We start from the raw sequence: 12,839 nt of genomic DNA on the forward strand, positions 1-12,839 counted from the left end.
ACTATAAGCGTTAATAAAACATACCTATCGAGAGATTGGGTAATGAATGACGACGGGGTACACGATGGAGTTGATCCGGGCGATCGTTTACAAGACTGTTTACGAGTATGTCACAAAAATACAAAGGAGAATCAACCCTTTTCATAATAGACGATTGCAGTGCGAATAAAGAACTCACCAAAAAGAAAGATATGCTTTCATATTTAGCATTCTTCATTCAGCATACTCAGCATAGCGTTTGGGTACTTACTCAAAAATACAACTCTGTCCTGAGAGCAGACCAAATGGGTAGCCGTGTTTCATTGCAAAGACCGAGATTCATTCGAGGAATGTCTACGCGAAAATGGTGTTATTTATACCAAGTCCGAACGAGATAAAGTCAGAAAACTGTTAGCTTCAACGAAGCATTGAAAACTTGTATAACCGATCAACCAGCTGCTTATGCAATTGCTTAGCAAAAATAGCAAAAATATAGCAAAATTATAGCAAATATAGCAAAGATAGCACAAGCTAAACATTAGCGGTTATTATGACATAATGTGCCTTGAAATCCTCATTGATAACATGACCGATGAAGAAATTAAAAAACTGTACGCACGTTATGAGTCTAGACTGGGAGTTACTGTGACTAAACCAATAGGCTCGGTTTTGTTACAACTCTGCACAGTCGTAGCTAGTACGTTTCTTCCTATCCCGGCAGAACATTTCATGTATTTATGCGAATCTCTCGAAAAAGACCCATTCATCGAACATGCTATAAGCTCAGTAAGTTGTGACTTTTATCATAGATACAGAATGTTCTTAGCTCCAGTGACCACAGCTTTAATAACGGCTAGGTATTGTCAATTTATACATACGTGCCCACTTAAAAATAATGGAGACTCAAGTGACACCACAGATTGTACAACAAGTGAACGAGGATGCACAACAGATTGTGAATGAGGAAATACCACAAGCCAGAGTGACAAAGAACAAAAAAAAATCGCCGCCGGTAGGAAGGGTGGGCTGGCGAGGAAAGCAAAACTAATGCATAATTCAAATATTGAACATAGTCGTCCAATTAAAACTTGGGAAGTAGGTGTTGTTGCTATAGCAGTGGTATGGTTGTTTTATAAGACCGGAGAAGAAAAAAAAACATCACCCCCTATGTCACAACAAGTTCAATTAGAGGTTAGCCCCCATATAATGCTATAAGAAGCATGACTACTCCAGTTACAGACAGTAAAATGTTGGTAAACACAACGTATCATTCAGCGGTGGTCAGCGGCTTGGCCATTGGCTATGCTCGTATAGCTAAAATGATTACTAAAGCCACACCACCCAACCTAGATTTTAATGGTTATGATATCAGTATGATGATTCTTGATATTGGATTGGCTATGGCAACACAAGATATTCTCATCAAACAAGGGCTTATCCAAGAAGACATAATGAAGTAATTAAACATTTGAATATTTTATATTCATATAAACATGGCATCAACTGCATTGGTGGTCGGTGGAGCTGTTTTTAATGCTCTAGCTTTTTGGGGGAGTAATTTTTTATTTTCTACTCAGGGGGAATCAAACGCTAAAGAAGTTGAAGAGGAGTGTAAACGACATAATAAAGCATAAGAACAACTCGAAGCAGCCCAGTCACAATGGACCCGACAGGATATTAAGATAACATTTTATTAATGAAGAACTGCATAAGCAGGGACATTCAACTCAAACGTTTAAGGATGTTGAATCTGCCATGCACGATTACTTCCTCGTTTATGGAAAAAAAACTTGACCCAATACAGAGACCAACAAAAAGTCAGTTTTATACACCATCAGAGGAACAAAAAAAACGTGAGATAGTATTCATAATGTTTGGGTTATCAGTCGATATTTATAGATACACAATAACTACACATAAACCATGACCTATTTAGGGCTGGCGGGCGAGTCTTACCAGCCGTGTCACTATGACTGCTTATCTATAAATAGCGATGACTGGCTGACTGCTTATGTTAGGCTGGGCATGCATTTAGACAAATGATACTAGAAGTGTATATTTATCACAATGGCGAGAGGCACATCAAGATGTAAATTCATACGCTTGGGCCTATCACAAATTTGTGGAAAGAGCTGTATGTCGGATTTTTGTGGAATCCATTCCATTGCAATTAGAAAAGGGCACATTAATTATTTGTGTTCTGAATGTGGGATTGGGGTCAAAGGTAGTTACTGTTTATGTAAGTGTCACGGTGCTGACAAGAAATGGTTTCAAATTACTTATGAGAGGAAAAAGGCTTACCGAAATGAGATAAATAGATTGGGTAGAATTGAAACCAATCAGACATTAGTTCACATGTATTTATATATCACAATGACTTATGTTGTCAGAGAGCTGAAAGCTTTGGCAAAGCAACGTGGTCTATGTGGATATTCTCGAATGAGAAAAACTGAATTGATCGATTTACTCGGTTTGGAATACAACAAATCCCAGGCTGTTAGAGAACTCAAAGCTCAAGCTAAAAACAGTGGGCTGAGAGGTTATTCTCGAATGAGAAAAGCTGAATTGATCACTTTACTAGATAATAATGATGTTGATAAAAAACAACAAGATGATGTTGATAAAAAAACAACAAGAATTAAAATTTGTACACACATCTGCCGGCTTTGGTAAATATCTAAGAGGTTGGAAGATGAATATTAGGTTGCCATGAGGAATTAGATGATTTACATAGTATAAAATACCAGCTGACGATTAAAATGTCATTGAGTAAAAGTAGTGCAGACGGTAGCACTGAATATACCGAAACATATTTCCGAAGCAATCAAGAAGTTATAACCGAATCCGATACTATAAACGCATCATTAGATACATCAATTCAGAGGATACAGGAAACTTTAGAATGCTGGACTAATAGAGGCTTGGGTTGGGGTGTGGATAAAATCGATAGTTTATATTAAGATATAGCAAATTATATGCCCTTCAAAGGTGGATTTTATATAGATTTACCCACGTATTATGAAAAGAAAAAAACCATAATTAATGTAAAAAATAAATCCGATGACTGTTTAAGAATGAAGATAAGATATGCATTGTTCCCCGTAGATTCTAAAATTGCAAATAGACCTTCTAGCTATCCTCAAAACGATGGCATAGACGAACCTACACCAATATCACAAATTGATAAGGTGGAAAAGCAAAATAATGTAGCTATAAATGTTTTCGGACATTCTAAAGGATTTGTTGTACACAGGATAAGCTCCGCTGCAGAACATATTCCCAGAATCAATTCATTTCTGATCAAAAAAGATGGAAAATATCATTATACATGGATAAAGAGTTTAAGCAGACTATTATACGATCAAACAACCCATAAGGAAAAGAAATATTTCTGTGAAAGATGCCTACATGGGTACAGCAGACAAGATCTATTAGAAGCGCATAAAGAAGACTGCAGAGGTGTTGGACAGAATGCTATCAGGATTGATATGCCTAAAGAGTGGAATATAGAACATCTGCATAAAGAAGAGAGAATAATCAGGGAAAATTTATCGTGTAAGAAACCCATGTGTATAACGAGGGATGATTGGAGGGCCTATAAGAAGTCAACGAGTTGTCATGTTTGTAATAAACCCCTGAATGGGGATTCCGTAAGAGATCATTGCCACATCACGGGTAATTATCGGGGAGCCGCGCATAACGAGTGTAACTTGAAACTAAAAATGAATTCTCAAACAATACCCATCCCCGTTGTGTTTCATAACCTTAGAGGATACGATTCTCATCTCATTATGCAATCTCAAAGACTGACGACAGCTTAACATGCATTCCTAATAATATGGAAAAATACATATCATTCTCATTGACTGAAACTATACATTATAGGGACAAGGATGGGAAAGCCAGAATAAAGAAAAGTAATGGGCTTAGATTCATAGACTTCGTACAGTTTCTGTTATCTTCCCTGGACAATTTAGCTAATGCGAACAATCCCGATGACTTTGCGATAACAAATCAATATACCGATTGGTGCCATCATTTGTTGCTGAGAAAAGGTGTTTATCCTTATGAATATATGGATGATTGGTCTAGATTCGACGAAACTAAATTACCGCCTCTAGAATCATTCTATAGTAACTTAACAGAATCTAAAATAACAGATGCCTATTATGAACATGCTCTGACGGTGTGGGATAAATTAGGTTGTAAGAATTTAGGCGATTATCACGATCTGTACTTAAAAACGGATGTGCTGTTACTCGCCGTTATATTCGAGATATTTAGAAAGACATGTTTAAAACAATATGGCTTGGACCCGGCATGGTAATATTCCAGTCCCGGAATATCGTTAAATCGCATCGTCATTTACACATAAAAAAATCCATCTGTAGTAGCAGTATAGGTATATAAATCTGGCTCCAGTGGAGTTGCGGCAGAATCTCCATTACCTATACTACTAAACTTCGTGTCCTGACAACGCTGCATGTTTATTGTCAGTTGAAAGGCAAGCGTGACGGTTGTACACATCCGTCAAAATCTTAAATGTAAAGATTGTGTGCACCTAAAATACTCGGTTTTTAATGTTTGTCAGACAAGGGGGGTAACTGCAGTTTTTATGTTATACGCCATGTGCTCCGAGAATGCAGCAATTTCGACAAGCCAGATGCTGAGAAGATGAGGGTTTTTTGTTCGAGGCCTTTCCCTCATCTCCGCACATTTGTGATACAACAGGAAAAAAACTGCCAAGAAGCAATTCAGTCGCCTCGCCTATGGTGGTGACAACACTACAAAATCAGCACCTGGTCAGACCTCGACCAAAATGAGAATCAGGCAAGAAAAAAGTATTGACCAACTCGTATCCATGAAAACTAAGGAGGCATCTGTACCAGTCAATCCTATTTCCTCCCCTCAAAATTCAGAACCACCCAAGCGCTATTGTGTTATGAAGGCTGTCCGAAATACATGACAAAGCTGATGTCAGAGGTCATATGTCGGAAGTGTCCATGTACCCAAGCTGAAACTTTAAATTAAAATCGGCCTTCCAGTACGATGGGGTACTAAGTGGACCAATTGGACTAAATGACACATGTCACAGTAAAACATAAGACATCTCACCTTTAACTTGTCCTCTACTCAAAAACGTTGTGCCTATTACAGATGCTAATAAGAAAAAGTATGCACTAATTGACTAGAGACAATACGGGAACACCTTCCTAAGTTTGATACAATATACCATTCATATACAAATGCTTTACTATCACTGCAAACAAGTAGAAGGTACCAATTCAGGGCATTGTTTATCTGAACATACAAATAGCAAAGGCCAAGGTGAAAGTTAACTTTTATCTAGTACCCGGACTTAACACTGATTTCATTCTCCATGCCCACAACGTTAACATAGACGTTGGTCAGAAAGCACTAGCCATCGATCCCACGCGACATACTTTAACAGCAAACACAGTCGGAATCCCTCCAAAAGCTGAAAAGGTGGTTATTAAGGATCAGCCTTTACCGACTGCTGTCAAAGGCATTGCTGAAGGGGGAAATTGTGCCAATGCAGAACACCTTCTTCGTGCAAAGGTTGTGTGACACTTACATGAAAAAACTGTTTTGCACTGCTTTGTGAATATGTGATTTCAACCAGCTGAAATTGTGTGTGTCTCAGTAAAGATGACAGTTCGTGTTCTTTGGGGTGGGAAGAGGTCGAGGAATCCTTTTTCGTAAGTGAAACAACTTATGAAATATCTGAAATCTAAATCTAAATCTCACAATGACACTAAAGCTGCAATGCATGTAAACCTACCTCCACAACATCACCACAAAACAGAGGCATGATCAATATTCAGATGTGTATTCGCTTGGTGGTATGGTTGGATCATGTGACCTTATTACCCATCAGATAAGAATCAAGCCGGACCATGCACCCCTGATATGACATCACCCCTGGGTCCACAACAGAAAACAGCTCATGAAACTTGCATCACTCAGATGAAGGACCAAACTATCATCGAGAGTTTCACTAGTCCTTGCGGCAGTCCATAATTTCTCATAACTAAGAAACAACGACTCATACCGACTTGTTGTCGACAACAGGAATTGAATTTGATGCTCACCCTCTGTCGACCACAGATGAATGCCTTGAAAGCCTTGGACAATGTCAACCAAATATTTCACAACTTTAGTCCTGCAAAGTTGGTTTTACCAACTGCTGAAAGATTTTGAATCCAAACTTCAAATGCCATCTTGGATTGTTCCTGTTCTGCCGACTTCCAATTGGTCTAAAGAACTCCAGCAAGTGATGGCAACTGTCTTGAAAGGTTTAGCTTGGAAATCATGCCTCATATATCTGAATGATGTGATCACTTATTCCAATTGTATAGATCAACATTTGGCCCTATCAGAGAAATCTTCGACAGACTGCTTACCTCTAATCTAAAACTATCACCATCCAATTGTTTCTTCGGTCAGCAAAGCATAAAGTATTTGGGACATGTTGTCACACAAGAAGGAATCAGTCCAGACCCTGACAAATTATCTGCTACTACCCGGTTCCAACTTTAATAAAGGATCTGAGAGCATTCCTGGGCCTCAGTAACTGTGGATGCAAGGACACAAAACACTAATACTCGCATCAACAGGGTTTATTATGTGAAGTTTGACATTAGAAATACAGTTTATAGCAAGAACAATGTCTTTCAGACGAGATGGTGACGAGTTGGTAACGAGACGAAGTTGAAGTGCCGAGAAGTTGATGAGGTTAAGAAAACTACAATAAACAATAGCTTTCTGTAAAATTTAAAACATGTTTACTAATTGTCCTAGTATTTAGCACATTCAAAATTATATCCAAATGAAGCAATAAATACATTAACGACATTGCAATTATGCAAAATTAACAACCATACATTTGCAATTATAATATAACATTTGTGTGAAATATCTAAACAATTTTGCACTTAATTAATATTTTGGCATATATACAATTTCAGGGTGTTCGGAAATAAACATAAAACATAACAATGAAAGTGAAAGGTACTCATATGTCTCTTTACATAGTTCAAATATAGCAGCCAGCAAGGTGAGAACCTGCCAGCAAGGAGGTCCAACACACAGACTGGTGAGCATATGCTTCGACATGCATAAGCTTTGAAGAGCTTTGACATTATACACGAAGGTTAAGGTCAAAGGGTAGTCAAAAAATACTGAGATAATGAGAACATGTAAATATTGTAAACACTGATCTTGATGATTTTCATGTGGAAATTGAACTTTAGAACATTAGATTAATAACAAAGTGTCTTAATCACTGGACTACCATGCAGCCAAATGCAATAATGTTAGCTTAATTTCATACAATTTCATATTAGGAAATCTTGCATGTACACATTCGGCCTCTTAAATATATTCACGATGTGTTTAAAATAAAAAAACAAACCTAAAAAATGCAAGATGACAATGTTATTAACAGGACGAAAAACATTCAATAATCAATTGTTTGAGGGATGGTGTAAAACGAGTTGGTGAATAGGTCTTCACAGTTCAGTCTTTTGCTTTCAATATGGCACTCCTTACATATCCACTTTAATGGGGCTCAATTCCGGTCACACGACCCATAGACCAAGTGTTTCGGGGAAGTGTATCATTTTTCATGAGCACGATATTGTTCATTTGGAAATTGCAGTTTGGAGTGTTCCATTTTTGTCGTTGTTGTAGCGTTACAAGACACTCTCTTTTCCAACGTGACCATAAGACATTTGCCAGATGTTGAATGCGTCTCCAGCGTTGATGCGCATTAACATTGCTGAGCTGAAAATCACCATGTGGGTGAATGCAAACGTTTATTTCATCATGAGAAGGTGATTTGTCGTGAGTTGAACAAGATCGACAGAATCACTATCAACTTGAACAAGATGTCTAGATTTCACAATTGCTTCTACCTCACGTTCTGTTCATTTCATCCTCCAGTTGCTGACTAAACTCATTAAATTAAGGATTCAGGACAGTGCAGACAGATGGGAACATCCTTTCCCACACTCCGCCCATATGGCTTGCTGAGGGTGGATTGAAATTTCATACATTAGTTGCACACTTGTAGGCATTTTATATCTCCTGCAAACAACACATTTGGTGAGAACTGACCTTACATCAGAGTTTCTGTTTGTAATCCAGTACGTTTCTCTCAAGGCAGACAAACACATGATTACGACCTGCATAGCCAAGTTTATCATGGATCTGTTGAAAGATCAAGGTTATATGACTATTACGGAGCAGTACAATTGGATGTTTGACAAGATCAGGCACATTTGCTTTGCTTAAACGACCACCAACTTGCAGTAAACCATCGTTGACAAAAGGATTTAGCTTTTAAATGGAACTGGTCTGTGGTAATTTGACATGTGCTCGGCCTCTTTCCTTTGCTGATCTCTCACGAAATACTATTTCATACTTGTAAGCGTTCAATTGGAAAAATTTAAGAGTGGTTCTCTAAGCTGATGCAAGCTCTTGGACTGTGAGGGGTTCATTCACTGCAGTGGATTGCTTCTTCAGAGAACTAGAGGACTTCTTGACCTAAAGATAAGCACATACAAATCTGGTAAATTGCAACAGCTCTTTTAAGACGATATCATGAGAATTATGATTGATCGATGTACTTCCATTACTGAGGCACACTGTAGTCTCTGAATATCTTCATACGGTTTTGCTACAGAAACTGGAGATCGGTTTGACTCCTTGCTGATATAGTGAAGGACGGTTGTGGAGTTGGTGTAATAGGTGACTTTATCAATACCAATGTCTCATGCAACAAAAACTGACCAGTTTAACTGAAGCTGTAGCTGCTGTCATTTCAAGTCTTGGGATGCTTAGAGTTTTGATAGGGGCTAGCCTGGCTTTGCCTAGTAACAGAGCAGTGTGTATGTTATCTTTGTCATCACATAGTCTAAGGTAAGCTGAACGTCCATACCCAGTAGTACTAGCATCAGAAAAGATGCGCAATTGTCTGGAAGGGATTGAGGCAGCGTTTAACTGTTAAGCTTCTTAACGATAACAACTCTTGAAGCCATTGTTTTCATCCCTGTTTGTGCTCAGCACTAACTTCATCATCCAAGCCCAACGACTTGTCTTTACATAAGTTTTCAAAAATCTTATTGGGAGGTAGCAAAACTGGTGATATCAGTCCTAGCTGACTTTGTATATCATGGCATATCAAGTGCTCGTTTAATTGGAATGTCATCATTATTCAAATCAGTTGTTTGGATTACTAGAACAGTCTTGGCCTTTGCGGAGAGCTTGTTTTAGAGCATCTTGGTCCTTGTTACATGGAATTGAAGACTCGTCTCTAAATGGAAAAGGAATTTCAAAATGGCTATTAACGAATTTGAGATTTTGTTCAGTGTCATTCATTAAACGGTGATCTTCAACAGAATAGCCTCATTCGTTTGGCGTCGATCCAAGATCGTGCTAATTGAAATCTAACTCAAACAATTTCCAAACTTGTTTCAGGAGCAATGCATACTTTTGACTTTAACACTTCTTGCAGAACAATTCTATTACAAACTAATGTGTTGTTGGAAAGATTGTGTTTGAGCTGTATTGGGCCATTAATTATCCAACCATAAAGTACTGTAAAATGTCCTTCACCTAGTGGTGGAAAAACTTCTATTGGTTGTAATAGTGGGGCGGTTAAGGCTAAAATTGTGCACATTGGGTTAAAAGCACCAAACTTATACATTGAACCATTCCAAACATTCCAAGAAGGCCGCCAACATGGCTGAACTCTCTAATGGTATCAATATATACTCAATATATCATACTTTTTTTATCCATTTATACATATATCCAAACTAATGCATGGGAAATGAATTGCAGCAGATCTGTATATAATTCACAAATAGTTTGCAGCGGCCCCTGGTGGTAGAAATTCCAAGATGGCCGCCAGCATGGCTGAAATCTCTAATGATATCAATCTATACTGAACACATCATAGTTATCTGGCCAGTTTATACAAATTATCATTGTAATGTATTTAGGAGTAATCACAACAATCCTGTATATAATTCAAACCTAGTATGCAGCACCCCCTGGTGGTGATGACAGTCCAAGATGGCCGCCGACATGTTTGAAATCTCTAATGACTTAAGTTTAACTCGTTTATCATAAATGTAATGTATGATAAAAAATGTATTTAGGGGTAATCACAACAATGCTTTATATAATTCAAATCTGGTATGCAGCGCCCCTTGGTGATGACGAACATCCAAGATGGCCTTCAATATGTCTTAGTTTTCAGAAATTGTCTATTTCTACAGTTGATATAGATATCATTTGATATCTTTGGACTTAGGATACGTTGATAAGTTTTGATATGATCAAACATTTTCATGTGACATTGTATCAATTAATATGCATTGTCTATGATCTTATCGACATATTATTTTATAAATTGTCTACTGAGAAATACTCCACCTAGTTTATATCAGATCACCCCAAAACCACTCATCTGGGAATTGATCCATATCTTAAAAACAGGAATGTATGTAAAAGTATTATTGACATTTTTGCCATGAACCTTTGACATTAACTTACTTCCTACTTAAGTAGGACCAGGAATATCCGTTCAGTGTATGTGTTTACGGTTCCATAATTCACTTACAGTGAACACTTTCCTTCAAAGTATCACACAAAACAGGCAGTGTGAAGTTTACAAAGGCTTGCAAGACTTCTCTCAGGTGTAGTGATAGTTTATAACACGTCCATTTGGGTATCCATAATTTACTGCATGTCCTCTCCCAACCCCTGACTACAAGATTCTGTAGTGTGGGACGTTTGTCAAGCACCTGTCCCCATTTATGCATTGGTGCTTTCTCAGAGCTGCTTCTTTGGGTTGAAATGTCAATTGTCTGAGATATTTATGAACAGAGATTTTGCCTTTCATTGACCTTCCAAATAAACCAGTGAGAACGACAAACTGCTCAAGAATCTGCATTGTGTTGTCAGAGATATCTGCTGATGATGGGAAAGCATTGGTGACTTCAGGAAATTCTTGACACGTATTCCAAGCATATGAACCGGTGAAGGCATGAAATAGTGACAATGTCTTTAAATTCTGTGGGCCCCTAGAAGAAAACTCTCGGCTGTTTCAGTCAATCCACTGCACCTCCATCTCCTTGCATACGGCTATTGAATTGTTCATGTGTCTGACCTTGTGCCACACAAGAGAATGTCCGTTTAGTCTTGTGTGTCATGAATCCACCGGAAACATATTCGAGGTACAGCGGTGCTCGTGCTCTACTGTAAGAGAGACATATCTGTGAAATGCAAGCCATTAATATAACAGCGATGCTGCAAACTTTGGGAAATCTGCTTTTTTAATTGCACCCACCAGGCACAATATGCAAAGTTCTTGTTCAAGAACAAGGGGCCAGTAGTGAAACGGGCTGAGCAGCTTACTTCGGTGCACACCAGTTTCTGTAAGGGTCTTCTGTGTTCGCTTCTGTTTCCTTATATCGCACATATGTCTGATGTTGGTAAGGTGGGTACACATGGTGAAGGAATCAGCAAATCTGCCTGAGGCAATTCCAGCAGCACAGATTGCAGTTTTCCATCTACTTCCTTCGGAACAGTTTCTGAGAATCCTGTAAGCAACTATTTCAATATGCAAATCTACCAAACATGATAAGGAAGTTCATCATATAATTCAGGACAGTTCCACTGGATTGTTTTAGCAAGTGTGTATAGTGGTTCATCCAAGGAAAGCACATGCGTCTGATCAGAATTCAAATGCTCAATACCCTTTTTTACCACATTAATTGAATGCTGTATCATAGCAACAGAGTGTGCACATTCTAGAACATTGGCATATGCGCATTTGGTTTTGGAGGCTATGTTTGTCTTGTTTTCCCAGTACTTCCTTCATGTGTTATGACCAGTTTTACTCATGGTCAGGCATTGTGTTAACACTATCTACATCCTGGGTGAAAGGTCCTTTTAATTGAAGCACATAATTACCCATCTTGCTAAAACAGGATTGGGGTACATTAGTATATACTATGGGCTGTTTGAAAATGGTTTTCCTTGTTTGTGTGCTTTCTTCAGCCAAAAGAACAACATGTGATGTTCCTTCCTCTTCAGCTGTTGAACGCTGCTGCAAAAGTGAAATGTTGGTATCATGAAGTGAATATGTTGCTGTTGTAAAACAGGGATTATGATAGATGTTATCTTTTGAGAATGTTGGTGGGTATACCACACCTTCGTCTTCATAAACACCACAAACTGTGCTATATCTGATCAAATTCAAATTTTGAAATGTGTCAACAAGATCACGTACATACTGTTTATGGCAGTCAGAAGGAAATGTTCCTCTGAAAGTTTGATTCAACCTTAAATCACGTCAGCGGATAAGTGTTGCTAGTTTAGTTAGCCTTGAAAATTAAGAATAAAAAAGGCATGTTTCAGTGCTGGTCCAATATCTTTATCACATTCCAAGTTCAGTTACAGAATTTTAACCAAGTTCATGCAGTCTAACATATTCCCCAGATCTGCCTTACGGAATACAGATATTGCTTCAAATGAATGAATTTTAGAACCAAAAGCTTATACATTCAGTAAAGCATCACTTGGAATTGTTTTAAAGCCAGATTTGATTGAAATGATTGCAATGAGCAAATGATACTGATATTGTAGACAAACATTTGACATTTTTTGAAAATTAAGTCATTTTGGCGGCCATCTTGGATTGTCTTCGCCACCAGTGGGTGATGCATATTAGATTCGAATGATATACAACATTGACGCAATTAATTTTATATAAATGGCTAAAATTGACAAAATAATGATGATATATTGAATATACATTGACGTCA

This window comes from Haliotis cracherodii, unplaced genomic scaffold (assembly GCF_022045235.1).
Source record: "Haliotis cracherodii isolate W230 unplaced genomic scaffold, xgHalCrac1.p SCAF_3, whole genome shotgun sequence".
Taxonomy (NCBI): Eukaryota; Metazoa; Mollusca; class Gastropoda; order Lepetellida; family Haliotidae; genus Haliotis; species Haliotis cracherodii.